Genomic DNA, 6,615 nt, shown 5'->3' on the forward strand with positions numbered 1-6,615 from the left:
ACTCATGTCTCCCACCACCCCCACCCCCCACCATCCAGGGGCACCCTCCACCAGGCCCCCACTCATGTCTCCCACCACCCCCACCCCCCAGCCACCAGGGGCACCCTCCACCAGGCCCCCACTCATGTCTCCCACCACCCCCACCCCCCAGCAGTGCAGGGGCAACCTCCACCAGGCCCCCACTCATGTCTACCACCACCCCCACCCCCCAGCCACCAGGGGCACCCTCCACCAGGCCCCCACTCATGTCTACCACTACCCCCACCCCCAGCCACCAGGGGCACCCTCCACCCGGCCCCCACTCATGTCTACCACCACCCCCACCCCCCAGCCACCAGGGGCACCCTCCACCAGGCCCCCACTCATGTCTCCCACCACCCCCACCCCCCAGCAGTGCAGGGGCAGCACCACCAGGCCCCCACTCATGTCCCCCTGCACCCCCACCCACCAGCCACCAGGGGCACCCTCCACCAGGTCCCCACTCATGTCTCCCACCACCCCCACCCCCCACCATCCAGGGGCACCCTCCACCAGGCCCCCACTCATGTCTCCCACCACCCCCACCCCCCAGCAGTGCAGGGGCACCCTCCACCAGGCCCCCACTCATGTCTCCCACCACCCCCCAGCTGTGCAGGGGCACCCTCCACCAGGCCCCCACTCATGTCTCCCACCACCCCCACCCCCCAGCCACCAGGGGCACCCTCCACCAGGCCCCCACTCATGTCTCCCACCACCCCGACCCCCCAGCAGTGCAGGGGCAGCCTCCACCAGGCCCCCACTCATGTCTACCACCACCCCCACCCCCCAGCCACTAGGGGCACCCTCCACCAGGCCCCCACTCATGTCTCCCACCACCCCCACCCCCCAGCAGTGCAGGGGCAGCCTCCACCAGGCCCCCACTCATGTCTACCACCACCCCCACCCCGCAGCCACCAGGGCCACCTTCCACCAGGCCCCCACTCATGTCTCCCACCACCCCCACCCCCCACCATCCAGGGGCACCCTCCACCAGGCCCCCACTCATGTCTCCCACCACCCCCAGCCCCCAGCCACCAGGGGCACCCTCCACCAGGCCCCCACTCATGTCTCCCACCACCCCCACCCCCCAGCAGTGCAGGGGCACCCTCCACCAGGCCCCCACTCATGTCTCCCACCACCCCCACCCACCAGCAGTGCAGGGGCACCCTTCACCAGGCCCCCACTCATGTCTCCCACCACCCCCACCCCCCAGCAGTGCAGGAGCAGCCTCCACCAGGCCCCCACCCATGTCTCCCACCACCCCCACCCCCAGCAGTGCAGGGGCACCCTCCACCAGGCCCCCACTCATGTCTCCCACCACCCCCACCCCCCAGCAGTGCAGGGGCACCCTCCACCCGGCCCCCACTCATGTCTACCACCACCCCCACCCCCCAGCCACCAGGGGCAGCCTCCACCAGGCCCCCACCCATGTCTCCCACCACCCCCACCCCCCAGCAGTGCAGGGGCAGCCTCCACCAGGCCCCCACTCATGTCTCCCACCACCCACACCCCCCAGCCACCAGGGGCACCCTCCACCAAGCCCCCACTCATGTCTCCCACCACCCCCACCCCCCAGCAGTGCAGGGGCACCCTCCACCAGGCCCCCACTCATGTCTACCACCACCCCCACCCCCCAGCCACCAGGGGCAGCCTCCACCAGGCCCCCACCCATGTCTCCCACCACCCCCACCCCCCAGCCACCAGGGGCAGCCTCCACCAGGCCCCCACCCATGTCTCCCACCACCCCCACCCTCCAGCAGTACAGGGGCTCCCCCCACCAGGCCCCCACTCATGTCTCCCACCACCCCCACCCCCCAGCCACCAGGGGCACCCTCCACCAGGCCCCCACTCATGTCTACCACCACCCCCAGCCACCAGTTGCACCCTCCACCCGGCCCCCACTCATGTCTACCACCACCACCACCCCCCAGCCAACAGGGGCACCCTCCACCAGGCCCCCACTCATGTCTCCCACCACCCCCACCCCCCAGCAGTGCAGGGGCAGCACCACCAGGCCCCCACTCATGTCCCCCTGCACCTCCACCCCCCAGCATCCAGGGGCACCCTCCACCAGGCCCCCACTCATGTCTCCCACCACCCCCACCCCCCACCATCCAGGGGCAGCCTCCACCAGGCCCCCACTCATGTCTCCCACCGCCCCCACCCCCCAGCAGTGCAGGGGCAGCCTCCCCCAGGCCCCCACTCATGTCTCCCACCGCCCCCACCCCCCAGCAGTGCAGGGGCAGCCTCCACCAGGCCCCCACTCATGTCTCCCACCACCCCCACCCCCCAGCAGTGCAGGGGCAGCCTCCACCAGGCCCCCACTCATGTCTCCCACCACCCCCACCCCCCAGCCACCAGGGGCAGCCTCCACCAGGCCCCCACTCATGTCTCCCACCACCCCCACCCCCTAGCCACCAGGGGCAGCCTCCACCAGGCCCCCACTCAAGTCTCCCACCACCCCCACCCCCCAGCCACCAGGGGCACCCTCCACCAGGCCCCCACTCATGTCTCCCACCACCCCCACCCCCCAGCAGTGCAGGGGCAGCACCACCAGGCCCACACTCATGTCCCCTTGCACCCCCACCCCCCAGCATCCAGGGGCACCCTCCACCAGGCCCCCACTCATGTCTCCCACCCCCCCACCCCCAGCAGTGCAGGGGCAGCCTCTACCAGGCCCCCACTCATGTCTACCACCACCCCCACCCCCAGCCACCAGGGGCACCCTCTACCAGGCCCCCACTCATGTCTCCCACCACCCCCACCCCCCACCATCCAGGGGCACCCTCCACCAGGCCCTCACTCATGTCTCCCACCACCCCCACCCCCCAGCCACCAGGGGCACCCTCCATCAGGCCCCCACTCATGTCTCCCATCCCCCCACCCCCCAGCAGTGCAGGGGCAGCCTCCACCAGGCCCCCACTCATGTCTACCACCACCCCCACCCCCCAGCCACCAGGGGCACCCTCCACCAGGCCCCCACTCATGTCTCCCACCACCCCCACCCCCCAGCAGTGCAGGGGCAGCCTCCACCAGGCCCCCACTCATGTCTACCACCACCCCCACCCCCCAGCCACCAGGGGCACCCTCCACCAGGCCCCCACTCATGTCTACCACCACCCCCACCCCCAGCCACCAGGGGCACCCTCCACCCGGCCCCACTCATGTCTACCACCACCCCCACCCCCCAGCCACCAGGGGCACCCTCCACCAGGCCCCCACTCATGTCTCCCACCACCCTCACCCCCCAGCAGTGCAGGGGCAGCACCACCAGGCCCCCACTCATGTCCCCCTGCACCCCCACCCCCCAGCATCCAGGGGCACCCTCCACCAGGCCCCCACTCATGTCTCCCACCACCCCCACCCCCCACCATCCAGGGTCAGCCTCCACCAGGCCCCCACTCATGTCTCCCACCACCCCCACCCCCCAGCAGTGCAGGGGCAGCCTCCACCAGGCCCCACTCATGTCTCCAACCACCCCCACCCCCCAGCCACCAGGGGCAGCCTCCACCAGGCCCCACTCATGTCTCCCACCACCCCCACCCCCCAGCCACCAGGGGCAGCCTCCACCAGGCCCCCACTCAAGTCTCCCACCACCCCCACCCCCCAGCCACCAGGGGCACCCTCCACCAGGCCCCCACTCATGTCTCCCACCACCCCCACCCCCCAGCAGTGCAGGGGCAGCACCACCAGGCCCACACTCATGTCCCCTTGCACCCCCACCCCCCAGCATCCAGGGGCACCCTCCACCAGGCCCCCACTCATGTCTCCCACGACCCCCACCCCCCACCATCCAGGGTCAGCCTCCACCAGGCCCCCACTCATGTCTCCCACCACCCCCACCCCCCAGCAGTGCAGGGGCAGCCTCCCCCAGGCCCCCACTCATGTCTCCCACCGCCCCCACCCCCCAGCAGTGCAGGGGCAGCCTCCACCAGGCCCCCACTCATGTCTCCCACCACCCCCACCCCCCAGCAGTGCAGGGGCAGCCTCCACCAGGCCCCCACTCATGTCTCCCACCACCCCCACCCCCCAGCAGTGCAGGGGCAGCCTCCACCAGGCCCCCACTCATGTCTCCCACCACCCCCCACCCCCCCAGCAGTGCAGGGGCAGCCTCCACCAGGCCCCCACTCATGTCTCCCACCACCCCCACCCCCCAGCCACCAGAGGCAGCCTCCACCAGGCCCCCACTCATGTCTCCCACCACCCCCACCCCCCAGCCACCAGGGGCAGCCTCCACCAGGCCCCCACTCATGTCTCCCACCACCCCCCAGCCACCAGGGGCAGCCTCCACCAGGCCCCCACTCATGTCTCCCACCACCCCCACCCCCCAGCCACCAGGGGCACCCTCCACCAGGCCCTCACGCATGTCTCCCACCCCCCCCCCCCAGCCACCAGGGGCACCCTCCACCAGGCCCCCACCCATGTCTCCCACCACCCCCACCCCCCAGCCACCAGGGACAGCCTCCACCAGGCCCCACTCATGTCTCCCACCACCCCCACACCCCAGCCACCAGGGGCACCCTCCACCAGGCCCCTACTCATGTCCCCCTGCACCCCCACCCCCCAGCCACCAGGGGCACCCTCCACCAGGCCCCCACTCATGTCTAGCACCCCCCCACCGCCCAGCAGTGCAGGGGCAGCCTCCACCAGGCCCCCACTCATGTCTACCACCACCCCCACCCCCAGCCACCAGGGGCACCCTCCACCAGGCCCCCACTCATGTCTCCCACCACCCCCACCCCCCACCATCCAGGGGCACCCTCCACCAGGCCCCCACTCATGTCTCCCACCACCCCCACCCCCCAGCCACCAGGGGCACCCTCCACCAGGCCCCCACTCATGTCTCCCACCCCCCCACCCCCCACCATCCAGGGTCAGCCTCCACCAGGCCCCCACTCATGTCTCCCACCACCCCCACCCCCCAGCAGTGCAGGGGCAACCTCCACCAGGCCCCCACTCATGTCTATCACCACCCCCACCCCCCAGCCACCAGGGGCACCCTCCACCAGGCCCCCACTCATGTCTACCACTACCCCCACCCCCAGCCACCAGGGGCACCCTCCACCCGGCCCCCACTCATGTCTACCACCACCCCCACCCCCCAGCCACCAGGGGCACCCTCCACCAGGCCCCCACTCATGTCTCCCACCACCCCCACCCCCCAGCAGTGCAGGGGCAGCACCACCAGGCCCCCACTCATGTCCCCCTGCACCCCCACCCACCAGCCACCAGGGGCACCCTCCACCAGGTCCCCACTCATGTCTCCCACCACCCCCACCCCCACCATCCAGGGGCACCCACCACCAGGCCCCCACTCATGTCTCCCACCACCCCCACCCCCCAGCAGTGCAGGGGCACCCTCCACCAGGCCCCCACTCAAGTCTCCCACCACCCCCCAGCTGTGCAGGGGCACCCTCCACCAGGCCCCCACTCATGTCTCCCACCACCCCCATCCCCCAGCCACCAGGGGCACCCTCCACCAGGCCCCCACTCATGTCTCCCACCACCCCGACCCCCCAGCAGTGCAGGGGCAGCCTCCACCAGGCCCCCACTCATGTCTACCACCACCCCCACCCCCCAGCCACTAGGGGCACCCTCCACCAGGCCCCCACTCATGTCTCCCACCACCCCCACCCCCCAGCAGTGCAGGGCCAGCCTCCACCAGGCCCCCACTCATGTCTACCACCACCCCCACCCCCCAGCCACCAGGGCCACCTTCCACCAGGCCCCCACTCATGTCTCCCACCACCCCCACCCCCCACCATCCAGGGGCACCCTCCACCAGGCCCCCACTCATGTCTCCCACCACCCCCAGCCACCAGGGGCACCCTCCACCAGGCCCCCACTCATGTCTCCCACCACCCCCACCCCCAGCAGTGCAGGGGCACCCTCCACCAGGCCCCCACTCATGTCTCCCACCACCCCCACCCCCCAGCAGTGCAGGGGCACCCTTCACCAGGCCCCCACTCATGTCTCCCACCACCCCCACCCCCCAGCAGTGCAGGAGCAGCCTCCACCAGGCCCCCACCCATGTCTCCCACCACCCCCACCCCCCAGCAGTGCAGGGGCACCCTCCACCAGGCCCCCACTCATGTCTCCCACCACCCCCACCCCCCAGCAGTGCAGGGGCACCCTCCACCCGGCCCCCACTCATGTCTACCACCACCCCCACCCCCCAGCCACCAGGGGCAGCCTCCACCAGGCCCCCACCCATGTCTCCCACCACCCCCACCCCCCAGCAGTGCAGGGGCAGCCTCCACCAGGCCCCCACTCATGTCTCCCACCACCCCCACCCCCCAGCCACCAGGGGCACCCTCCACCAAGCCCCCACTCATGTCTCCCACCACCCCCACCCCCAGCAGTGCAGGGGCACCCTCCACCAGGCCCCCACTCATGTCTACCACCACCCCCACCCCCCAGGGGCAGCCTCCACCAGGCCCCCACCCATGTCTCCCACCACCCCCACCCCCCAGCCACCAGGGGCAGCCTCCACCAGGCCCCCACCCATGTCTCCCACCACCCCCACCCCCCAGCAGTACAGGGGCTCCCCCCACCAGGCCCCCACTCATGTCTCCCACCACCCCACCCCCCAGCCAC

The sequence above is a fragment of the Ambystoma mexicanum genome, chromosome 9, assembly GCF_040938575.1.
Source record: "Ambystoma mexicanum isolate Mex_15411 chromosome 9, UKY_AmexF1_1, whole genome shotgun sequence".
Lineage (NCBI taxonomy): Eukaryota > Metazoa > Chordata > Amphibia > Caudata > Ambystomatidae > Ambystoma > Ambystoma mexicanum.